The sequence below is a fragment of the Mobula birostris genome, chromosome 3, assembly GCF_030028105.1.
Source record: "Mobula birostris isolate sMobBir1 chromosome 3, sMobBir1.hap1, whole genome shotgun sequence".
NCBI lineage: Eukaryota > Metazoa > Chordata > Chondrichthyes > Myliobatiformes > Myliobatidae > Mobula > Mobula birostris.
Window position 1 is genome coordinate 68643061 of NC_092372.1, and position 26836 is coordinate 68669896.

Sequence of the window (26836 nt, forward strand, 5' to 3'; positions counted from 1 at the left end):
ATGCGCCTTTGTTAAGATATGAATCCCAGCATATGGAAGTGGTTCACATTTTCCTGCACTTTTATTGTCAAAGTTCAATGTTGTATGGCCACAACGTTGGTAAAGGACCTGTGTTTAGTGGATATAAGAATATGGCCCATTTTCCCTTATGCTTCAATGAATATGTCAAAGGAGATTTGGCATCTCAAGCATTTTGGTTGAGAAGTTGCAGAACCTGGCCCTCTGTACCTCCCTCTGCAATTGGATCCTCGACTTCCTAACCAGAAGATCACAGTCTGTGTGGATTGGTGATAATATCTCCTCCTCGCTGACGATCAACACTAGCGCACTCAAGAGCGTGTGCTTAGCCCACTGCTCTACTCTCTTTATACACATGACTGTGTGGCTAGGCATAGCTCAAATACCATCTATAAATTTGCTGACGATACAACCATTGTTGGTAGAATCTCAGATGGTGATGAGAGGGCGTACAGGAGTGAGATATGCCAACTGGTAGAATGGTGCCGCAGCAACAACCTGGCACTCAACGCCCGTAAGATGAAAGAGCTGATTGTGGACTTCAGGAAGGTTAAGACAAAGGACCACATACCAATCCTAATAGAGGGATCGGAAGTGGAGTGAGTGAGCAGCTTTAAGTTCCTGGGTGTCAAGATCTCTGAGGATCTAACCTGGTCCCAACATATCAATGTAGTTATAAAGAGGCAAGACGGCGGGTATACTTTATTAGGAGTTTGAAGAGATTTGGCAGCATGTGCCAGCTCACAAGATCATGTTCAAAGTGGATCAGAGTCAGGCTTCATATTTTGTTAATATTAAATTTCCCTACTTCATCTCCAGCCTGCCCTGACTGTTGAAGTTACATTCATGCTTCTCAAAGTTCCTTTGAATTTTTTTTTGTGTGTATTACTGGATCTGAGAAACAGTTAATTAACAAGGATAACCCAAAAAAATTTACTCTCAGCAAGTTCTGCCACCTTCAAAGAGATTCCACCACCAGACACATCTTCCCTCTTCTCCCCTTTCAGCATTTCACAGGGTCTATTCTCTTTGTGATCCCCTGGTCCACTCTTCCATTCCCACTGACTACTCTTCTTTACAGCACTTTCCTTTGCAAAGAAAAGCAAAGCAACATCTATCCTTCCACATCCTACCTTCCCACCATTCTGGATCTTTCCAGCTGAAACCGCGATTCACTCAAACCTCTTCCAGTGTTCGCAGCATGGGGTCCACTACCCTGCAGAAGCCAAGTACAGATTAGGTAACTGCTCTGAGAAGCACCCATGTTCAGTCTGTAGAGTCAACCCTGATTTCTTGTTTGCTTACTACTTTAATTCTCTGCTCCAGTCCCAGTCTGGCCTATTCGCCTGTAGTCTCCTGCAGTGTCACACTGAAGTTCAATGGGAACTTGAAGAAGAGTACCTCATCTTCCACCTAAGCACCTTGTAGATTTCAGGATTCAGTACAGAATTTTACAACTTCAAGTAACTTAATTTCTTTGTCTGCATCTGTCATTGGCTCAGTTTTTTTTTCTCTGTTTTTTCTGTGGAAGAAAGGATATGCCCTGTTTGACCTGCTAAGCGTTTCATTCCTTTAGTTATGTCCTCACCCCCAGCTGATGCCACTTAGTCATAGACCAGATGACGTTTTTTACAGTTTATCCCCATGGAGTCATCTCATCCTTCCTGACTACCCCCCCACCCCCACCCAGTAGCCCAAGAACTTCGTTTCTCTCCATCCCAGATCTGAAGAGAGATCTTTGGCCTGAAATGTTAACTCTGTTCCTGTTCCCACAGATGCAGCCTGACCTGCAGCATGTTTTTCTGTACTTATAAAATGAATTCATTGTTATGTTAAATGTCATTGTTGTTATGATGAGACTACTAGGATGTGAGGAGATGGATAATTTTCTTGTTTTATTTTGTCGATATTAGATAGGGCATTCATCCTTGGTGGCATTTTTCAATGTGCGGAGCTAAAACTGATTTTTGTTCACTTCTTTAGGCTTAAATTGTTTGTCTGCAAACTAGGCTGAATCAAAACAAGGAGGAGCAATAAAGGGTGATTGCACTTCACTCATAATGTTAAGCACACCCTTAGAGAAGGAAACAGTTTTAATGAAGGAAGTAGTTTTTAAGCATGTTTTTTGCTATGTGCCTACTCTCACTTCCTCCCATAGTCATTCCATAAATTTCTAAATATCACATGTTGAGGAACTAAGCTAATGGTACGTGCAATGACAAACTGAGATCGGTGACCTGGAATTAGCACTGAGAGCTCTCTGTTATATTCATATGAAAATTGGATCTTTTCACTCCGCTTTGAGTTTGTGTATTCAAGGTATGTGTGATTTTGTTTTAATGCAAATCATTATCATCCCATTTGGAACAACACACAAAGTACTGGAGGAACTGCATTGCGTACTTCTGCCTAATGCTGCCTGACATTGCTGTTCCTCCAGTGCTTTGTGTGTTGCTCCAGATCCCAGCACCTGCAGTCTCTCGTTTCTTCACTACATTTCGATATTGCATGATCTACTGAGAGTTGTTTAAAAGAACAATGCCTTGGTCTCTCTATATGTTTCTGCTTGTTGCTGTGTACACTCACATATGCAGGGTAATAAAGGGTTTGCATTTGCACTGATTGAAAGCCCAACTTCGGAATGCAAATAATCAATCATTGTTTTATATAATGGAGCAATTTTAGCCAGATTAACATCCTGTTTCTAGACAATCCCTTGGACTTGCTTCCAGTAAGGTTTTGCAAGCTCTTGGGAGTCTGACCAAGTCGATAAACGTCCCACGAACGAGACAGCTGTGGGTAGTTTGGGAGGCTCTGGACATCTTCTGCTGTTTTTTTACATTTGTTGGGCTTCCTTATACTCAGATGTGGAGACTTGTGGTTCACAGTGCTATCCCACATGCTTTGTCATCATTTCAAGTAGGCACAGTCAGCAGAGATGCTACATTATTTTTAAGAAGCTTTATGAATATCATTGTTTATGTTTTTCTGGAAATCTTTTGCTGTGTTCGAGCTTCAGATTCAGATTTATTCATCACATGCACACCATAACATACAGTGAAATGTGTCATTTGCATTAATAACCAACACACCCAAGGATGTGCTGGGGGCAGCCCACAAATATTGCCATACATTCCAGCCCCAACATAGATGCCCACATTTGTTCAGAGTCTAAAGAATGCACTGCAAGCAATGTCAGCAGAAGATATTACACTGGGATTGAATCAGAAGCTCACCAATTTCCAGCAGAACACAATAAATCAGACCCGTACAAGCAGCGAAGCAACAACGGCACAAGAAGTCCCATTTTCCTCTTTCCTACTAACTAGCCCTCCCATGCACAAACACAGTCTCTAACCCCAGTGGACTTCAGCTTCCAGTGGGCCTGCTGATTCACAGACATTGGGCCTTCAACTTCCTCAGCGGACTCACAACTATTTGTAGACTCAAGGCCATTGGGCCTCGACTTCTGGACTTCCGATTGCCCTATGGGCTTCAATCTTTGATGTCAATTCCAAGGATGACAATGGGTGAGGACCCTGAACTCTAGGCCTCAAACTCGGGGCATGCTGATGACAGGACCCCGAAGACTAGGCCTTGAACTTTGGTCTTGCCAATTCGCATACTGGCTCTTGTACCTCCTGGCACATGAGATCCCAGAAGCAACTGACGACTTGCTGACCTGGGTGGTGCACTAGCCCTCATCCTCCCTGGTTGGCCAGCTGACATCCAATCATGAATGTCCCCTTCATCTCACACCCACTTTGCTGGTGCTTGATGGTCTAGATTCTGGCCTGATTTCTAACTTCTTCACATCCCTAATCCATAACCTCATCCAAAACAGAGTGCCTTTTCTGGAATCAGAAATCTAGTTTCCAGACATCCCACCCTACAAAAACTCGTTTCAGGATGGTAGCACCATCAATTTGCGGGAGACTCCTGGAACTTCCGGGAGAGGTGGGATATGTGTTATTTGAAACAAAGGAGAGGAGGCGTGACTTTGTAAAACTTCTTTGAAGACTTCATTCCTTGCAATGTTGGAGACTGGGGGTGGGGACCATCATAGAGTAGCTCCTTAGCAGCTAACCAGCTAGTTTAAATAATGTTAGCTATGCTAATGAATGAATGACACCTGTTAAACTCACCTAAACATGTCTTTTACAGTCTTAACTCAGAAAAGTCACTGTTGCAAACAGTGCAGCGAGCAACACTGTCATTATTTTTGACCCCTATTAGGCAGGGGTACACTTTAGTGTAGTCTGGGGTGACGTACGTTTTATATTTTCTTTGTTTGGAACACTGCCATGGTGTGCGCTCTCACTCTCTCACTCTCTCTCCTCGTCATCGCTCTCGCTCTCGCTTTCTTGCTCTCAAAAAAATTGATTTCCGGGATACTGTATATAATTTGCGGGCATCAGGGAGCCACTATTAATAATTGGGAGACTCCCAGAACTTCCAGGAGAGGTGGGATGTCTGGGTTTCGAGCTTGAGAATGATATGGCCCTCACATCAGAGCATTTCTGAGTAAAGCAACTTCTTTTTTCAGTTTTAAATGACCTGCCTCTCTGACACTTCAATCCAGATTGAGACTCCTTAGCTAAGAAAAGCATTCTATCTTTGTCTATCTTGTGAAGTCCTCTAAGATTTTTGTATTTTGAAATGAAATTATCTCAATTCCTTCATCTCTAGAGAAAAGAGACCTGGTCAACATAATATCCCATAAATAGGCTAGAACTTCCCCTGCAGAACTAGAGTATCTAGGAATTCTACACCAGCTTCTCTCTAAAGCAAATATATCCTTTTAAACACAAGAAGACTAGAGTTGTACACAATACTCTGGGTATGCTCTAAGGTAGTGTTTCCCAGCCTTTATAGTTCAATACCCCACTAAAGCACTTTCATACTTGCTAACACCCCCCTAAAGTACCTTCATACTTGCCAACACCCCGCTAAAGCTCCTTCATAATTGCCAACACCCCTCTTAGGCACAATATACTTTCTGGCACCCCCACAGTGTAAAAACATGTCTACCATATGCTAACATGAGAAAAATGATTCAGTTTTAAATTTTTATTTGTCTTTAAATCTAGCTTACACAGTACCTGTGCACTGTACAGCAGCTTATGTGGTCCTTGAGTTTGATGGTTTTTAGCAAGAGTTGAAATATCTGGTTCAAGTTGTGACAGCAAAAGCCTTAAGTCCCTATGCGTAACATGTCTAAGTGCATTCTGATTTTTCTGAGTACGTGTTTCACTGTACTGAAGCCTCTTTCAGAAAGGTAAGGGGATGGAATTGCAATGAAGAGCAGTTTGGCTCTTCTCCAAAGGTCAGGAAACTTTGTATGGCACTGTAGCAACATACCACAAAAGCTGACATTTTTGAAGAGCACTTTTTCCTTCTTCCTCATTCTGAATCTTGATCATTTCTTCTTGAAAGTTCTTGTCATATTCTTCCACCTGTCAAAGAAATGGTTTAATTACCCAGAGTGGAATTTCCAGATCATTCAAGTCCTTGAATTGATTCTGAAAATCTTTCTTCAGTGACTGCAGGTGTAAGCAGTACTCTTGTAAATTACCATTTGTGAAACAGAGTGCCATATTTTCCATGCAAGGCAACTGTGAGAACATTCTTTTCCCGATGTTTTGCTTATATATTTCCAATTTTCTGATAAAAGTGGACACTGCCCTTTTTGCCTGGATTCATTTGAAATTCTCCCCCTGCAGTTTCATATTTAAAATGTTCATTTTATCATCTTGATCAGCTAGGTATGCCACATCTCCATGTAGATGTTTAATCTTGTTTCCCAAGTTCTTGTTGACTTTGAACAAAAATTCAACCACAGTGTCAAAAAAAAATCAAAGAGATGTTTTAAGCAGCAGCCTTTTGACAGCCAATGCACTTCAGTGTGAGGAGCAAGTGTTTGAACTCTTCATCGTTATCTTGGCATAACTGGCAAAATATTCTGCCATTTAATGGACGAGCTTTAATTTTGTTGATAGCAGATATTACAAGAGTCATGCTTGAAAAAAGTTGCTGGCTGAGGTTTTTGGCTGTGAGATGTTGATGATGGATTGCAAACAGACTTGGAATTTCTTTTTTCATAAATGCCACTAATCCAGCATGGCGGCCTATGGTGGTCCGTCTATTGCATAAGAAATCATGTTCCTAACTGGAATACTTTTATCCTCAATATACATTTTGAGCTCATCGTAGATTGATTCTCCGTTGATATTTGTTTTTAACTTTTTACAAAAGAGAATCCCTTCATAAACTTGCAGGAAGGCAAATGTAATGTTAGCATTCATCTCAAGAGGTCTAGAATACAAGAGCAAGGATGTGATACTGAGGCTTTATAAGGCACTGGTGAGGCCTCACCTTGAGTATTGTGAACAGTTTTGGGACCCTCATCTTAGAAAAAAATGTGCTGGCATTGTAGAGGGTCCACAGGAAGTTCACAAGGATGATTCCAGGAATGAAAGGGTTATCATATGAGGAACGTTTGATGGCTCTGGGTCTGTACTCGCTGGAATTCAGAAGGATGAGGGGGGATCTCTTTGAAACCTTTCGAATGTTGAAAGGCCTAGACAGAGTAGATGTGGAAAGGATGTTTTCCTTGGTGGGAGAGTCTAGGACAAGAGGGCATAGCCTCAGGACAGAGGGGTGCCATTTCAAAACAGAGATGCAGAGAAATTCTTTAGCCAAAGAGTGGTGAATTTGTGGAATTTTATTACCACATGAAGTTGTGGAGGCCAAGTCCTTGGGTGTATTTAAGGCTAAGATTGCTAGGTTCTTGATTGGACATGGCATCAAAGGTTATCGGGAGAAAGTCACGAACTGGGGTTGAGGAGGAGACAGAAAAAAAGGATCAGCCATGATTGAATGGCAGAGCAGACTCAATGGGCCTAATTCTGCTCCTATGTCTTATGGTCTTATGGTCTTCATAAATTTTTCTGTTTCTGATAAACCATACATATGCCATTAGCAACACCTTGCTGTCTTGCACAGTTGATTCATCCAGTTGTATCCCAAATTTTTTATTTTTGAATATCGACTATGCATAGAGCTACAATGTCTTCACTCCTTTCATCAATACAATGAGCTACAGAGTAATTACTCAGAAGAATTAATTTCAAGACACTGGTATCCATTTTAAGACAGTGGTGTGCACTTCTGACACAGCGGGCATTATTAATCTTTCAACAGTTGTATGAGATTTTCCATACTTTGTTGCCATTTTGGAAATGTTATAAGAAGTAATGGGACCACTATCAAGGTCATGTTTAGCTTTATTGGCAAATGACTTGAGTGTGCAATGCTTCTCAAATGCTTCTTTCAACTTCTGGAAATGAGTAATACCATAAGAAGCCTTTTCAGGGTGTCTTTTATGGAAGTGTTCCTGCAATCTTGATGGTTATGTGGCTTCATTAGATAGTATAGAATTACAACTAAGATATATGGGGCATTGCTGATCTGACAGGAATGGAATAAAACCACATTCCAGGTATGTAACATTGTATTAATGCTCTTTCTGTAGTTTCTGTTTCTTAGCAGAATTAGAATTCAAGGCTTCACTGCCTTCAAACTCAGAGATCATGCTGTATGAATTTATCCAATTAATGGGTATGAATTAAAATAAAAGATTAGCACCAAGTGGGAATACCTATTGTATGGTGATGATGGCAGTGAATTGACAGGGATGCAAAGATGGTAGTGGCATGCAAAAGAATGACAAGGCGAAGATGAAGATGATCACAACGGTGAAAATTATGTTGACAAGGATTCAGATTGAAATCTGAATGTTAGTCGGGATAGAGCTGGTGCTCAGCAAGCTACCTTTATACTAATGATGAATCGCATAAGGTCTCTCAATGGCCAAAGTTGGTTCTTGATCACACGTAGGAAGCCATGGTCACTTTGAACACCTCGAGAGGTATCCTTGGGGTTGGCAGGTTCACTGATTGGCGCTATTTCATCGTTTGGTGCTGGCCAGCGCTGTATCGTTGTGCAACCTTTTTTCCATAGATCTGTAGAGAAAGTTGAGAGGGTGTACTTGACTTTGCAACTGTTAAACTTTGTGCCGCAAATCAAGGGGAACTGTTGGGCACCCTGGTTGCTAATTTATGCATCCCCAGTAATGCCTATTTGGTTGTTAAGGTTGGATGAGATTGCTGAGTTTCAGATGCGTTGTGACGACGGGTGCTTACTGTCTGCAGAGCTATGGTTCTTCCTGAGTTCCAGTGCCTTATCCTTATTTTTTGGAAGTGCCTGCTCTACTACTGGTCGGTCAGGTCTTGTCCCTCAAGTTAGGGTGCTGCTCAGCGTCCACCCCGCAAAGAAACTTGAACCCCCCCCCCCCGATGCCTTCTATTTTGGACACGTAACCTCCGCCTAAGGCATCTATATTGCAGTAAGGCTGTTTCACTCTTGTAAAGACCCCCAAACATCCTGATTACCATCTGCATCTTTGTTAGCTTTCAGGACACTTTGTGTATTAACATTTACCAGTCCCTCAACATTTCTGTTTTTTCAGTCAGTAGACAACCTTGTATTTTGCACATTGTACTTCACCTGTTATTTTGTTGCTCACTTACTTTGTCTGTATACTGTTGAATGTGTCATTATTCAGATTTTCATGTTCATGTCAACAGTAAATTTGAAAATGTTATATTTGGTGCCCTTAGCCAAATTGTAAACATGGTGGGAGAGTGTAAACTTCATTGGATGAGGACTAACCAATCAGGAAGGACAGACTACAGGGGCATAAATACAACTGGTCTAGATATGCCCGGGCATCTTCCCTGAAGTAGATGGCAGAAGTAGTCAACAAAATGTCAGTTATAAGCAATATATGTGCCTGGCTGGAAGCCCGAGAAGAGTTTATTTGTCATAAATCCAAATGTCCAATATTCTTGCTTGCTCTTCATTCATTCTACTTGATACATCCTCAAAGAACTTCAATAGGCTAGTCAAACATATCTTCCCTTTTATGAATCTATATTGACTCTGCCCAATCATGTTTTTATTTTCTGAGTACCTTGATGTAATGTTCTTTATTATAGGTTCCAGCATTTTCCCAACTATGTAAATTAGATAGTTGATTATCAGATTAGATAGTTCCCTATTTTCTCTCTCCTTTCGTTAAATAGTTGGATTACATTTGCTACCCTCCAATCTATATTTCAGAATCTGTAACATTTTGGAAAATGATACCTAGGGCTTCTACCATCTTCATAGCCACCTCTTTCAAAACACTGAGATATGACTAATTAAGTCTTGTGGATTTATCAGTTTTCAGGCTCGTTAATTTCTGTGGTAGTCTTTTTTTAGATTATACTAATTTATGTAACTTCCTCATTTGCATTGAACCCTTGGTTCTCCAGTATTTCTGGGATTTTTTTTGTCTTATTTAAAGACAGGCACAGAACATGTGTTAATTCCTCTTCCATTTCCTTATTTCCCATAAAATCTATCCTACATTTTTATCTACTAGGGACCTATATTAAGTCCCACTTCTCCTTTTCAGAGCATCTCTCTAGCTTATTCTCCTACACTATTTTCCATTTCTTATTCAGTTCTTTGAATTCCCTTTTTTAATGGGTCCTTTTGAGGTTTCTTTGTTTTGTGACTGTCTGTAAGGAAGCAAAGCTCAAGAATGTATAATGTATACATTGATAATAAATGTATGTTGCACTTAGAACTTCGAAATCCTTTGCTGAATAATAAACCATTCCCAACCTGCAGGTTTTTTTTTGCTTTTTTTCAAGCAATTATTTTTTAGATATTTGCTTTAATTTCTCTTGTCATCTATGTTTGGACCACTCTTGTATGCTTGTGCCTTGAAGAAATGCATGGTTGTTGTCAGTCTTGTTTTGTTTGTTTAAAAGCTAGCCATTGCCTGTTGCTTCAGAAGCACACAGGAGGAAAGCCTCAGAAACTTAGCATACCATGAGCTTTGTGCTACATATTAGTTCCTCAAACGCCCTTTTCCCCAAAGAGGAAGATTCTTGCTTGTTAGACTGCAGCAGGAAATATAAGTACAGTAAAACTCCATTAATCCAGACGGCTCATGACGTTGGTGGTGTAGAGTAGCAGATTTTCCATGCTACCAGATGTTCGCAATTTTTTGATGTCACACAGTGGAATAATTATTTTTCAGGTGAACTTTACTATTGTTTATTGGTGTATCATTACCACATGTACCAAGATGCAGTTGAAAGCTTGTTTTCCATACTGTTCATACAGATAAAGTCATTACACAGTACATTGAGGTAGAGCAGGTAAAATGAGTAACTATGCAGAATGAAGTGTAAAAGCTACAGAGGAAGTGCAGTACAGGTAAACAATAATGTGCAAGATCATAATGAGGTAGACTGTGAGGTTAAAAGTCTATCTTATCATGCAAGCAATCCATTTCAGAGTCTAATAACAGCTGGATAGAAGCTGTCCTTGAGCCTGGTGGTATAAGCTTTCCTGCTTTTGTATCTTCTGCCTGTTGGATGGGGTTTCTGTCCTGTTCTGACCTGTGTCTGTAACTCTCTGTGGTCACATGTAGAGCAGTTGTGATACTAAACCATAATGCATCCACATAGAATACTTCCCATGGTGCATTGATAAAAATTGGTAAGGGATTCAGCAGAAATTCTGCAGAATCTCTCATATTTATGATTGGTAAGGGTTGATGGGGACATGTCAAATTTCTTCATCCTTCTGAAGAAATAGAGGCATAGGTGAGATTTCTTGGCCTTGTCATTAATGTGGTTAGACCAGAACAGGCCGTTGATGATGTTCACACCGAGGAAGTTGAAGCTATCTACCCTCTCAATGTCAACACTGTTGAAGTAGACAGGAACATATGCACCTCTCTCCTTCTTGAAGTCAATGACCAACTCTTTCATTTGCTGACATTGTGAGGGAAAGGATGTTATCATGACACAATGTCACAAACTTGGCAAGTTTAAAAGGTCAAATGAGGCCCTGGAAAGTTTACACCTAGATTAAGTTCCAAGGCAGTGCAGTGAACAAATCCAGGTTAGTAGAAAGAGAGTGTGGGTATTAGGGCCCCAGTGACCAAAGCTGAAACACAGGAACCTGGTGAGTGAAATGGAGTCCCATTGAGTCAGATGGGTTCTAGTTAATAGTGAATTATCAGAGTTTCACTGCTTGCAGGTTTGTGATGACTGCAGGCTTGTCATTGGCTGCATATGTCTGGATTTCTGGATGCCGCATGTCTAAGATATACCAGAATTAAACAAATTCCAATCCATTAATGTCCAGTGGTTGTGTACTGTGAAATGGAGAATTCTGCAGAATGGCTTGGTCAGAGTAATTTTATAGCACCCTGTTGTGCCATTTTATATTTGAGGGTGTCTACTAGATGACAAAAAACTACCTGCTGCTAGCAGGGCTATAACTCTGATATGGAATTGATGCACGTGTGAGCAGCATGTATTTACAAAAACCCATACAGTCCCACATAATGTGTTGTGTGCTGGAGAATCTTACCTTTGTTAGAACACGCACCTTGTCGTTGACTGCTTGGAGGAGGAGGGAGAATACCCCTCTATGGCAAGTTGCTGATCAACAATCTGTTTGTCAGTAGAAATAAACTTAATTTCCCATTCAGCAACTGTACCACAGCTTTGACTGGCTTAATTGGGAAGGAGGTACCCTTAGGTCCCATGCCTCAGGGTGCAGGAACAGTTATTAGCCTTCAACTATCCTGAACCACAGTGGATAACTTCACTCACTCCAACCCTGAACTGATTCCACAGCCTAGGGACTTACTTTCAAGGTCTCTATAGCTCATGATCGCAATATTATTTGTTCATCAGGCGGCACAGTAGGTGGTGGTTAGCACAATGCTTTACAGTTCTAACAAACCTGGTTCAATTCCCGCAGCTGCCTATAATGAGATTGTATGTTCTCCCCATGACTGTGTGGGTTTCCAGGTTCTCTGGTTTCCTCCCACAGTCCAAAGACGTACTAGTTGCTATGTTAATTGGTCATTATAAATTGTCCCATAATTAGGCTAGGGTTAAGTCAGGGATTACTGGCTGTCGTGGCTCGAAGGGCTGGAAGAGCCTATTCCATGCTGTATATCAATAAAAATAAAAATAAAAAATAAAATAATTATTATCATTTGCTTTTCTTTTTATAGTTGCAACATTTGTCGGCTTTTGCACTTTGGTTGTTTGTCCATCTTTCTGTGTAGTTTCTCATTGATTCTATTGTGTTTCTTTGTGATTCTATTGTTACTGTGAATGCCCACAAGAAAATTAATCGCGTGGTAGTATGTGGTCACATGTATGTACATTGATAATAAATTTACTTTGAAATTTGAACTTTGATATCCTTCCAAAATATACAACACAAAATTTGTAAATGGCAAATTACATAAAACTGAGAAGATCATCGGGGTCTCTCTTCCTGTCATTACAGACATTTACACCACACGTTGCATCCGTAAAGCAAACAGCATTATGAATGACCCCACGCACCCCTCATACAAACTCTTCTCCCTCCTGCCATCTGGCAAAAGGCACCGAAGCATTCGGGCTCTCACAACCAGACTACGTAACAGTTTCTTCCCCCAGGCCATCAGACTCCTCAATACCCAGAGCCTGGACTGACACCCACCTACTGCCCTCTACTGTGCCTATTGTCTTATTTATTATTTATTGTAATGCCTGCACTGTTTTGTGCACTTTATGCAGTCCTGGGTAGGTCTGTAATCTAGTGTAGTTTTTGTGTTGTTTTACATAGTTCAGTGTAGTTTTTGTATTGTTCATGTAGCACCATGGTCTTGAAAAACATTGTCTCGTTTTTACTGTGTACTGTACCAGCAGTTATGGTCGAAATGACAATAAAAAGTGATTCGACTCGAAAATGTCAGTCAATCACAACACTTCTGTAGTACCTTAGTGTCAATTTTCCATGTTTTTGCTCATCTGAGTGTTGCTATAAAAATGGCAGCAGCATGACTAATGAAGATGTATTCTGCAGATAAACCTGGATGATATCCTTGTGTAAGTTTGGGCCTAGGGCCAATGGTTTTGAATGACACATCTTGGTTAAGGCTGCAGCACTCTTTGCGGGATAGGTAATATGAAAGACCAAATAGCTGTGGTGTTCTTCTGTCAATACAAACGTCGTCATTCTGACAGAAAGATCAACAGGTTTTGAGAAGCCAAAGCCACACTGTGGGATAATGCCTCAACACTGTTAGCAATCTACTGGATAAAGGTTACTGGGTGACTGAGACACCTGGAATCAGATTTTCTAAAGGAGCCACTCTGCAAACCCCTTTGAATGCATGTGTTCCTAATTTCTTGGCAGCAGTTTGCAGTTACATGGCATGTTTCAATAGACTGCCTTCTGCTTGTGTTGCAAAGGCAACTGAAGCATCAGCCATCAGATACTGCATTACGGTTGGTCCACAAGTGTGTCCATTATATTCGGCAAGAGGGGGAAATTGTGTAATGGATCTGCATGATCTGGTTTTTAGGATCGATTAAGTTGCTACATGCACATTCTGAGATGTTGTTATGAGACTTGTGTTGGTGAGGAACATCGATGAATGTCAGATTTGAGACCTAATTGATTGAAACTGTGGCAAGTGAGAGATGGATATATCATGTAAAATGCAGTTGTGTAGACTAGCAATGATAGGCACTTAAAGGTATATTCATTCCCCTTGTATTGCCTATCACTCTGCTTCCAATGGAGCATTTAAAGCTCTCTCAGTCTGATGTTAAAGCTCTCTCAGTCTGATGTTAAATTTATTCTTCACACCAGAATAAATGTCATAATGATGCCAAGCATCTGTTGAAGCCAAATTGCACATCCCTTTAAGAGATGCAGTGCGACCTAGCTTTAAATTGGAGCCACTTGCATTACTGGCCCTCTGATGAATTCTGCATCACCCAACCTCATGACAATGGCATTGGCTGTAGACGGCACAATATTGGCATGCTGCCTGCGTCAGAAATAATGTGTGCTCGTGAATCATCTGTTTCTGGAAGCTAGAAAATTACGTTTTGAAAATTTAACCAAGTTCTGAATACTGATTCATTTGGTTGTGCCAATACAAGCAAGTGGCACAGGCTGGATGGCCTCCTATAATTTTTTTGTTCCTTGATTCTATGTGTGATTTTACTTGCTCACCATATACAGTTTCATATTGATTACTATTTCATGACAGAAAGAAGAATGCTGTAAATGTATGCCCATAGGATTATTTCTTCATCAATTCTAGGTTTTAAGTTTATCTCATCTTTTGTGATTTCATTTTCTTATTGAAGAATAATTCTGCTGGATGTCTTAAAATACAGATTTCTGGTAAAAGTTGCATCTAACTTGAGCTTACAGCACACTCAATGCCTCTTGGGTTCTTGTACTGCACATTAAATGGAAATTGAAGCACAGTAGTGCTTAATGATCACTCATTGATAGCCTTGTATTTTTTTCTTAAAGATAAAACTTCCTTTCACTTTCTCTTTGTGGATTCTTAGCTTGGTTGAGTTTGATGATGAAACATATCAACTGCTGGCTGAGAAGTGACTTGGATACACTCCAGTTTGCCTACTGGCACAACAGGGCAACAGCAGATGCCATTGCATTGGCTCTTCACTCAACCCTGGAACTTCACGTCAGCAAAGGTGCATACATCAGGATGCTCTTTATTGAATACAGCTTGGTATTCAATACTATCATCCCTTCAAAACTAATCAGTAAGCTTCAGCACCTTAACCTCAATACTTCCTTGTGTAATTGGATCCTCGATTTCCTCACTTCAGACACCATTCAGGTCGGATTGGCAACAACATCTCCTTCACAATCTCCATCAGCAAGGCTGTGTGCTTGGCCACTGCTCCACTCGCTTTACGCTTATGACTGTGCGGCTAAGCACAGCTCCAATGCCATATTTAAGTTTGCAGATGTCACCACTGTTGTAGGCTGAATCAAAGGTGGTGATGCGTCAGCATATAGGAAGGAGATTGAAAACCTGGCTGAGTGGTGCCACAACAACAACCTCTTACTGAATGTCAGCAAGACCAGGCAGTTGATTATTGACTTCAGGAGGAGGAAATTGGAGGACTATGAGCCAGTCCTTATCAGGGAATCAGAGGTGGAGAGGGTTAGCAATTTTAAATTCAATAGTTGCATTTAATATCAGAAAATGTATACAATATCCAGCCTAAAATTCTTGTTCTTTGCAGACATCCACAAAAACAGAAGAGTGCCCAAAATAATGAGTGACAGTGAAAACGTTAGAAACCCAAAGCCCCCCCTACTCCCCCCACAAGCAGTAGCAAAGCAATGACCAACCCCCTCCCCCCACTTATTTCGGCAAAAAAAGAATCAGCTATCTCCACCCTCCAAGCAAAAAATAGTAAAGCTCCCAAGGCCATGATCAGCAGTACAGAAAATCTAATCCACCCAACCAATTCGACATACCACAGGCTTTCTCTCTCCCTAATAAAGGGACAGAGAAGTGTCACTCAGCAAGACGGGAGACATAAACAAAATGACTTGCTGTTTTACTGTGTTAGAACCTGCTGCATCGCTTCTTTTTTCCAAGTTCTGCAACTCGAGAATCAGCAACAATTTCACCCCCACCAATGTGAGAGAGAGAGAGAGAGAGAGAGAGGATCCGCTGTTCATGATATTCCATTTTCTCCTACGTTTCAAATGCTTCAGTCGGCAGCACCGACATAGAATCTCCAGGACTGCCAAGCTTTGCAACCCCAAAGGTGCGCCTTACTTCTAGGTTGCGTTTTGGGGTGTCAGGAAACGGCTGCTCGGTGAGCCCTGGGAGTCGGCCCCATCACTGCAAAGAACCAAAGTTTGAGTGTAGCTTTAGGTCAGGGTCTTCGACAGAACCCCATCCACCTTGAAAAGGAAAAAGAGAGACATTAAAAGTAGAAATTAAACAGATAAGCTCAAAAATGTGGCTGTCTGGTGCCATCATAACTCTGTCATTTCCTCAGTGTTATCATTTCAGAGGACTGTCCTAAGCCCAGCTCAGAAGTGTAAACATGAAGAAAGCATGGCAGCGCCTCTACTTCCCAAGGAGTTTGTGCAAATTCCTTATGACATCTAAAATTTTAACCAACTTCTATAGATGTGTGGTGGAGAGTATATTGACTGGCTGCATTACAGCCTGACATGGAAACACCAATGCTCATGAATGGAAAATCCTACAAGGCATAGTGGATACGGACCAATCCATCACCCTTCTCACCATTCAGCACACCCACGTGGAGCATTGTCACAGGAAAGCAGCATCCATCATCAGGGATCCCCACCATCCTAGTCACGCTCTCTTCCCATTGCTGCGATCAGGAGGAAGGTACAGGAGCCTCAGGACTCACACCACCAGGTTCAGGAACAGTTATTAGCCCCTAACCATCAGGCTGTTGAACTAGAGGCGATAACTTCACTCAATTTCACTTGCCCCAAAACTGAACTGTTTCTACAATCTATGAACTCATTTTCAAGAATTCTTCATCTCACGTTCTCAATATTTATTGCCTGCTTGCTTGCTTATTTATTTATTTATTTATTTATCTATCTATCTACCTACCTACCTATTCATTTGTCCATTTATTTATTTGCCTATTATTTCTTTTTTTTGTGTTTGCACAGTTTGTTGTCTTTTGCACACTGGTTGTCCACCCTGTTGGTACGGTCTTTCATTGATTCTATTATGAATTCTATTATGATTCTATTATGGTATTTGGATTTATTGAGTATGCCCGCAAGAAGATGAATCTCAGGGTTGTATGTGGTGACATGTATGTACTTTGATAATAAATTTACTTTGAACTTTGAACTTTGCTCAAGGTACCATTAGTAAAACATTAACGTGGATCATGATCTCAATCAAGTTATTTGACCTCTGGAAACATCAAGGAAAAGCGTATACTGTAACATTCACGTGCACACACTCCCAGCAGAGTTTACTCCAGAATGATCAGGAACAGGAATTCTGGTTCAAATTACAAACCCAAATGTGATTGCCAGAGCGAAATCATTACCCAGCTGAGATGTAGCTCATCGGCTTTAGCCATCCATCAATGTAACTGAACGCTGAGTGCAGCCCAGAATCCTGTCCTCCTGTGCATATTGAGATGCTATGTCTAAAGGCCAATTTATACTTGTGCACATGGGCTACGCTGCAAGCCTGATTTATACCTTTGCATAGCCCTACGCCGTAGCAAGCATGCATAGTTGTGTCTGCGTCGCCCTGCAATTCACCGCCAAAACACTAGTTGGCAATGGGGTTTCTATGCCACTGTGTTGAGTTTCTTCGTGAAAGACATGGACGAGGAAATGCATTTCAAATATTTTCGGGTGTCGGCAGGTAGATTTGATGATTTGGTTCATCGCCTCCAACCATTTATTTCGCATCAGTATACAGACATGGCGGAGAAAAGCAACTGGAAATGTGTAAGAGGAAATGCGATGCTACCAAACGGACCAATCACAGTTGTTGCGGTCTGTGTCGCCGCGACACGTGAGTTACATTTCTGGGGAGGTGCACGTCACCCTACGACGTATGGTATGGCATAGGGTACATAGTACCTACGGCGTACATTTGACACAGAAGTATAAATTGGGCTTAAGAGTGGCAGTGGCTGCTGGAAGCAGCAACCTATTGACAATGACTCTAATTGTAATCCCACTAATACTATGTCATTTGTGCCCTACCATTGCCAGCTAATTAAGTCTACTTCACCTACATGGAGGCACCAGAGACTGCAGCTGCTGAAATGTGGAACAAAAAGTTAACTACTTGAGGATCTCAGCAGGTCTGGCAACATCTGCAGAGGGAAGTAGATAGTTGATATTTCAGGTCTAGACTTTCTATCTGGACTCTACCTGCACCAAGATATGCAAGTCAAAGCTATATCCTTTAGGCCCAAGCCTGTAATGACAACCTCCTCCTCTGCAAAATGTCCTTGACCATTTTGCCTCCATGCCTATCAAGCGCAAGAATTTGTGAGGTTTCTTTATCATAGAATCACTTTCTATTCCATACTTTGGACTCTGAAAGAGCTGTTTCCAGCCCTGTCATGCCATCTTTCTCCAGAAAGGGAGGTCTTACAATCAAAGACATCCTTGGTTCTACTTTCTTATTCTTTCTCCTTATCATAGAAAATAGACAATAGACAATAGACAATAGGTGCAGAAGTAGACCATTCGGCCCTTCGAGCCTGCACCGCCATTCTGAGATCATGGCTGATCATCTACTATCAATACCCAGTTCCTGCCTTGTCCCCATAACCCTTGATTCCCCTATCCATAAGATACCTATCTAGCTCCTTCTTGAAAGCATCCAGAGAATTGGCCTCCACTGCCTTCTCAGGCAGCATGTTCCACACCTCCACAACTCTCTGGGAGAAGAAGTTCCTCCTCAACTCTGTCCTAAATGACCTACCCCTTATTCTTAAACCATGCCCTCTGGTACTGGACTCTCCCAGCATCTGTAACATATTTCCTGCCTCTATCTTGTCCAATCCCTTAATAATCTTATATGTCTCAATCAGATCCCCCCTCAATCTCCTTAATTCCAGCATGACTTCATAGACAAATCAAAAGTTCTCTCTGACCAAGTGATTATGGAGGTGAAATCAATGTGCTCTTGCCTGCACTCTTCTCTTAAAGTTCATATCGCCACCGGATTGCATTTCTTTGCTATCCCAAAGAAGAAAGCACAAGAGTGCAGTTTTGTTGAGGAGGGTGGGGGGAATGGAAGAAGTGGATGCTTACAACATCTGCAGCCTAAGTTAGAAGAGGATCAAAGCTCAGGGAGAAGTAGGATGTGAGACTGAATATTACACAAGAATATTATCATTTTCCATTGTTCTAACTCAAACACTAGTCACTCCCACTTCAATAATAGTAAGAACCAGCGCCTAACGAAGGCAGGATGTTGCATCTTCACCTCACTTTATTGTTTGTGCCCGCAATTATTTGCCATCAGAGAAAGAGAAATATATTTAATCATGAATGCCATCAACATGTTTTTGTTAGCTGTCATATTTACTAGCTGGTGGTGTGTGCAAGATTTGAATTGTCAATTTGATGTCTACCGCATTGTTAAGTGTATGAGGTTTTGCTGGAGTTTTAGCATTTCCCTCATTGCCCTCATTGACCACCTGAAAATCTGCAAAATCATCCACAACCCAAGTGAGTGCTTAAGAAGAAGGATGTTTTGTATAAGTCCAGATGAAACTGTAAGTCATTGAATTCATTCAGCAATGCTTGAGAGTTGGGGTTCAATTGGTGGGAAGTTATGCTTAACTGAAATCACTAATTTTGATTGTATGTCAGATCACTATTCTTTGTGTGGAACTGCAATCAGGTCTTCAGTGTTTGAACCCTAGCATTTGCTTCTATGACCATCTTCTTCTGCTACATTTGAGAAATGTATCTGCAGTGTCTCCTGGCTTTTGGAAGATCTTTGTGTCTTTACTTCTCCACTTTTTAAACCAAGGTCTTCTAGTGAAATATTGGAAAACCAAGGAGCCAGCTCTCTCATGTTTGTTGTATCAGTAAATTCCTGTCAGGTCACCTTCAGATGTACATAGAATACCTGTCAGCACTGGCTCTAGCCATAGCAGGCCTGACTTTTAAGAGGGGCAGGTTAGCTTTAATTTGTGCAAAGTGGTTTAAACTGGTGCAGGTCATCTATGAAATACATCCCTTGAAGAGAAGATAAGCAAATCAACAGCATGCCTATTGCCTACTGGAGAAAGCAACAGCCTAAACTAGCAGATGACTTTGGTGCTCTGCCTCAGTCAGAATTAATTCAGGAAAAGTAATTGCATATTGTAATCTCTGTCAGTTTTTGAGATAACCTGTTTGTCGGACCTTAGTACCTTGTTTTTCTGCTGAGCCTTTCGGACGTAAATGCTGATGTTATTTAATTTCAGACCTCAACTATTCCTTCTGTTTTCTTCAGATTAGTTGTGATTTAACTGAGAACAGATTGTGAATGAGTCACAGGCTCTTTATCAGTGCAGAGAGTCGACGATCTGATTTGAGCACTTGGTATGAATCTGTGGTAATTTTTTTTATCATAATTGATGGAACTTGAATTTTCAAATTTATTTCATATTTGGTGCAGTTACAGCCCAGTATTTTCTTTTCTTTCTCCCCTTCCATACTGCAGTTTGAGAGGGAGAAGTATAAGTATGATCTTTCAAGAATCACTTGATTCTGGCATGGTCTCGGAGGACTGGAAGATTGCAAATGTCACACCACTCTTTAAGAAGGAAGGAAGGCAAAAGAAAGGAAATTATAGGCCAGTTAGCCTAACCTTAGTGTTTGGGAAAATGTTGGAGTCTGTTATTAAGGATGAGGTTTTGGGGTCCTTGGGGGTCTAATGTTAAAATAAGTCAAAGTCAACGTAATTTCTGTAAAGGGGAATCTTGCCTGACAAATTTGTTAGAGTTCTTCGAGGATGTAACAAGCAGGGTGGACAAGAGAGAGGCAGTGGATGTCATTTAATTGGATTTTCAGAAGGCATTTGATAAAGTGCCACACATGAGATTGCTTAGCAAGATAAAATCCTATGGTGTTACAGGAAAGATACTGGCATGGCTAGAGGAATGGTTGACAGGCAGGAGGCAGCAAGTGAGAATAAAAGGGGCCTCTTCTGGCTGGCTGCCATTGACTAGTGGTGTTCCTCAGGGGTCAGTATTGGGACTGTTACTTTTCACATTGTCAGAGACCTGGATAATGGAATTGATGGCTTTGTGGCAAAGTTTGTGGATGATAAGAAGATAGTTGGAGGGATAGATAGTGTTGAGGAAGCAATGCGATTGCAGTAGGACTTAGACAAATTGGAAGAATGGGCTAAAAGGTGGCAGATGGAATATAGTGTTGCGAAATGTATGATAATGCATTTTGTTAAAAGGAACAATAGTGCGGACCATTATCTAAGTGGGGAGAAGGTTCAAACATCAGAGGTGCAGATAGACTTAGGCGTCCTCATGCAAGACTCCCAGAAGGTTAATTTACAGGTTGTGTCTGTGGTAAAGAAGGCAAATGCAATGTTGGCATTTATTTCAAAAGGAATAGAATATAAAAGCAAGAAGATAATGCTATGGCTTTATAAAACACTCATCAGGCCGCACTTGGAGTATTATCAACAGTTTTTGGCCACATATTTCAGAAAGAATGTGTTGTTATTGGAGAGAGTCCAGAGGATTTAATGTGGAAGTGGGCAAATTCATGGCAGATGCAATTTAATGTGGATAAATGTGAGGTTATCCACTTTGGTGGCAAAAACAGGAAAACAGATTATTATCTGAATGGTGACCGATTAGAAAAAGGGGAGGTGCAACGAGACCTGGGTGTCATTATACACTAGTCATTGAAAGTGGGCATGCAGGTACAGCAGGCAGTGAAAAAGGCGAATGGTATGCTGGCATTCCTAGCAAGAGGATTCAAGTACAGGAGCAGGGAGGTACTACTGAAGTTGTATAAGGCCTTGGTGAGACCACACCTGGAGTATTGTGTGCAGTTTTGGTCCCCTAATCCGAGGAAAGACATTCTTGCCATAGAGGGAGTACAGAGAAGGTTCACCAGATTGATTCCTGGGATGGCAGGACTTTCATATGATGAAAGACTGGATCGACTAGGCTTATACTCTATGGAATTTAGAAGATTGAGGGGGGATCTTATTGAAACGTATAAAATCCTAAAGGGATTGGACAGGCTAGATGCAGGGGAAGTCCAAAACGAGGGGTCACAGTTTAAGGATAAAGGGGAGATGAGGAAAAACTTCTTCACACGGAGAGTGCTGAATCTGTGGAATTCTCTGCCACAGGAAACAGTTGAGGCCAGTTCATTGACTATATTTAAGAGGGAGTTAGATATGGCCCTTGTGACTAAAGGGATCAGGGGGTATGGAGGGAAGGCTGGTGCAGGGTTCTGAGTTGGATGATTAGCCATGATCATACTGAATGGCAGTGCAGGCTCGAAGGGCCGAATGCCCTACTCCTGCACCTATTTTCTATGTTTCCAGGAGGTTCACAAGGATGATTCTGGGAATGAAGGGGTTAACATATGAGGACAGCTTGCAGCTTTGGACCTGTCCTCACTGGAACTTAGAAGAATGTGTGGGCATCTCATTGATAACTACCAAACGATGAAGGGACTAGATAGAGTGGATGTGGAGAGAATGTTTCCGCTGGTGGTAGTAACCGAAACCAGTGTGCACAGCCTCAAAACTGAAGGGTGACCTTTTAGAACAGAGGTAAGGAGGAATTTTTAGCCAGAGAATAGTGAATCTGTGTAATGCTCTGCCACAGACTGCGGTGGAGTCCAAGTCCGTGGGTATATTTAAGGCAGAAGTTGATATGTTCCTGATCGGTCAAGGCATTAGAAGATATGACGAGAAGGCAGGTGTATGAGGTTAAGTGGGATCCAGGATCGGCCATGATGGAATGGCAGAGCAGACTCGATGGGCTGAATGGGCTAATTCTGCTCTTACTTCTTATGGTCTTATAGTGTTTTTCATGGCATCCTTATGATTTTTCCATGTTCCCAAGGTTTATAATTTGTTATTAAGTATATATATTTTTAACCTATATTTGCATAAAATATGGAGATTGCCCTTTAAAAGAAGAAATAGTAAAGGCCTAATTATATCTGGGCCAGCTGGTGGTATAGTGGCATCAGCAATGGACTTCAAGGGGAATGGTCATGTGTTCGAATCCGGCTGGGTCCCAACCTGGGCAGCAATAGTACCTGTGCAGAAAAAAGGCCTGGCAACCTACTTCTGTACCTTGCCACAAAAACCTATGGAGAATTATGCTATCCATAGGGTCGCCATGAGTTGACAATGACTCAATGGCACTCAACAACAACAATTAAATATGACTGCCACAAACACAAATGGCTTCCCTCTGTTCTATACAAGAGCGTGATTACAAAGTTATCTTATTAAACCCAATAAACAGATGACCAGCCTCTAGCATTATTTGTATTCTTCAATTTACAAATTTTCACCATAACACCAATGACACTTTGAGAAACATCTGTTTATTTTAGGTTCCTCTTTTCTCACTATAAAGAGTAGTAGTCAACTCTACTCATTGCAATACATTATAAGATACCATAGCAACACACACAAAATGTTGGAGGAACTGAGCAGGTCAGGCAGCATTTATGGAAATGAATAAACAGTTGACCTTTCGGGCCGAGACCCTTCTTCAGGACTGAAAAGGAAGGGGGAAGACACCAGAATACAAAGGTGGGGGGAGGGGAAGGAACGAGCTAGAAGGTGATAGGTGAAACCAGGTGGGTGGGAAAGGTAAAGGGCTGGTGAAGAAGGAATCTGGTAGTAGAGGAGAGTGGACCATAGAAGAAAGTGAAGGAAGAGGGGACCTGGGGAAAGATGATAGGCAGGTAGGAGAGATAAAAGGCCAGAGTGGGGAATAGAAGAGGGGAGGGGGAGAGGGCAAAACTTACCGGAAGCAGCATTCAATATTCATGCCATCAGGTTGGAAACTACCCAGACGGAATATAGGTGTTGCTTTCACACCCTGATGGTTGCCTCATCTTGGCTTAAGAGAAGGGCATGGACCAACATGTTGGAATGGGAATGGGAACTAAAATATCTTACCACCAGGAAATTCCACTTTTGACGGATGGAGCAGAGGTACTCAACAAAGCAGTCACCTAATTTATGATGGATCTCACCAATGTAGAGGAGGCTGCATTGGGAGCACTGGACACAATAGACACCCCAGCAGATCCGCAGGTGAAGTGTTGCCTTATCTCGAAGGACTGTTTGAGGCCTTGAATGGAGGTGAGGGAGGAGATGAATGGACAGGTGTGGCACTTGGGTGGCTTGCAGGGAGAAGAGCCAGGAGGGAGTTTGGTGGGGTGGGATGAATGGACAAGTGAACGATGGAGGGAACGATCCCTGCGGAAGACACTTCCACTTTCAAACTTTTGCTGACTGAAATGCTTCAATTATGCAATCCTTTTGTAAATCGGGTTATATAATTTCACAATAGAATAACATCCAGAAATTAGTTCATATTTTCACATTAAAATCTTCATGGGTATAAACAGACTGAGCAATGTAAACATTTGTTGTGTTTTGTGGATGAAACAATTATAATTTAAAAGATTTTAATATATTTTGTTTACTTAGTTTAATCTGTACTGGTTATGGTCATAGACGTTTCCGAAGAGTACAATACAGTTAAGGTTCAGCATTTCTGTGGAAAGAAGGACATGAAACTGACATATTCCCATTCAAAAAGGCCTGTTACATGTCTCCATTTTCTTTTAAATAACCCACACCTGCAGACCAAGTGTTTCTTTAATGGCTGACCTATATTGCAAAAGTTGCTGTGTAGTTCCTGGCAATGTCATGAAAGTGATAGACATTTATCTGAAAAGGCTTTTGAGGACTTGCAAGATTAAATTCCATGCAGCTCATAAGGCTGTTCTGTGAAAAAAAATCTTTTGTAAGAAATGCAAGGACACTTTCTCTAGAGAAGGCATAGGAATGAATGTCATTTGCATACATACAGGGGTGCTCACTCTTGAGAGGCTGGTAATCAATATAGGTTTCCCCTGCCCATGTTTGACCTGATATCCTGAGACCTCAACGTTGTCAACATTGCTCATTCCCTAGACTTCTCCATCCTGACACAGTACCACTGTTCCACAAACTTTGATGGGTGCATCATGCCAGTGCATGGGACATCTCTCCATGGTATGACTTTGCAAGCAACAATGTTGGTGACACTATTATCCTAACTTGCTGTGATATGATTTACATTGGGACTACAGCATGCTAGCTGCAAGAAACAAAAAGACAGACTCAATTTCCACACACTTGGTGTTTGCAATGAATATCATCCAGGAAACAGAATATTGATTAATATTTCAACTCCGTCCTGTGGCACTGAAGCCATTTGTAACATCTCCACTATTGGCCCATCAAAGATCAGCCATTTTGCTGTGCATCAGTTATTGTGCCTGTGATATTTGAGACTTATATAATTTTAGATTTATATCTATTACCTACTGTAGGAATCTTAAGTTTTTAACATAAGAAATATTATATATTTATTATACTATTCTTATACCATGGGCACTATAGCTTTATAAAACTATTTTCATTAATTTTTTCACTTTGATAATTTGTAATAGCACCAAGTATCATCATGTGCTGACACATTGTGGGGTTTTAGAAAGTCTTGGCAGTAGACTCAACAACAAGCATTTACGTACTAAACACAAGAAATTCTGCAGATGCTGGAAATCCAAAGCAACATACCCAAGATGCTGGAGGAATTCAGCAGGTCAGGCAGCATCTATGGAAATGAACAAACAGTCAACATTTCATGTCGAGACCCTCCTTCAGGACTGGAAAGGAAGGGGTGAGACACCAGAATAGAGGTGGAGAAGGGGCAGAAGGATAGCAACAAGGTGATAGGTGAAGGCAGGTGAGTAGAAGAGTTAAAGGGACTGGAGATGAAGGAATCTGACAGGAGAGGAGAGTGGAGCATAGGAGAAAGGGGAGGAGCAGGGCAAGGTGACAGGCAGGTGAGAGGAGGTAACAGGCCAAAGTGGTGAATAGAAGAAGAGGGGAGGGGGAGGGGAAAATTTTAGTGGAAGAAGAAATCGATATTCATGCAATCAGGTTGGAGGTTACACAGATGGAATATAAGATGTTGCTTCTCCACCCTGAGGGTGGCCTCATCTTGGCACAAGAGGAGGCCCTGGACCAATGTGTCAGAATGGGAATTAAAATGTTGGCCACCAGGAAGGTCCACTTTTCGCAGGTGGAGCGGGGGTGCTTGATGAAGCAGTCTCCCAATTTACAATGCGTTTCATCAGTGCAGAGGAAGGCACATTGGGAGCACCAGCTACAATAGGTGACTCCAGCAGATTTGCAGGTGAAGTGTTGCCTCACCTAAGGACTGTTTGGGACCCTGGGTGGAGGTGAGAGAGGAGGTGAATGAATAGGGGTAGCACTTTGTGTGCTTGTAGGGATAAGTGTCAGGAGGGAGATTAGTGGGGAGGAACAAATGGACAAGGGAATCGCAGGGGGCGCGATCCCTGCAGAAAGAGGAGATGTGGGAGGGATGTAGGTAAAGATGTGCTTTGTGATAGGATTCCTATTGCGGTAGTTCTAGAGAATGATGTGCTGGCTGCAGAGGCTCATGGGCTGCTAGGTACGTAATGTTTTCAACATTGTAAATTATCTCAAGGCACATCATGTGCATTTTGAAGCAAAATTAGCCAATGGTGAAAAGATAGGTCAAAGACATAGACTATTTTGTAGGAAAAAGAGGTATGAGGAAGGAGCTCAAGAGCTTATGATGTTGGCAGCTGAAAACATGACTGCTATAACCAGAGGTATTAAATACTTGGAGATGATGAAGAACCCAGAATAGGAGAACTGCAGAAATCTGAATCTTTGTAAAGTTCGGAGAGATTGTAGCTGTTTGGAGGGACTAGACTATGGAGGGATTTGAAAGCAAATATTTTTCAAATGAATTGTTCCATAATCAGAAACCAATACAGCACTGGAGTCATAGTGTCATAGAATACTAGAGCACAGAAAGAGGCCCTTCACCTCATCTAGTCCATGCCAAGCTGTTTTTCTGCCTAGTGCCATCAACCTGAACCTGGACTATAACCCTCTAATCCTCCCATCCATGTACTTATCCAAACTTCTCTTAAAAGTTGCAATCAAACCCAACTCCACCACTTCTACTGGATGCATGTCCCACACTCGCACCACCTCAGATTCCCCTTATATATTTCACATTTC

General features: G+C 41.5%; 1 protein-coding gene across 2 annotated transcripts in view; it reads left to right on the top strand.

Annotated features, from left to right (window-relative positions):
* Nucleotides 1-26836, top strand: part of rbm47 (RNA binding motif protein 47) — a 202406-nt gene that overhangs the window by 17585 nt on the left and 157985 nt on the right. Inside the window, exon 1 of one of the 2 annotated variants that reach the window (XM_072252827.1) lies at nucleotides 2316-2337. The exons of the other annotated variant lie outside the window; for it this stretch is intronic. The gene's annotated coding sequence lies outside the window, so the exon portion shown is untranslated. Of the gene's footprint in view, nucleotides 1-2315; nucleotides 2338-26836 lie in introns of those variants that run through there. 2 annotated transcript variants of the gene reach the window in all.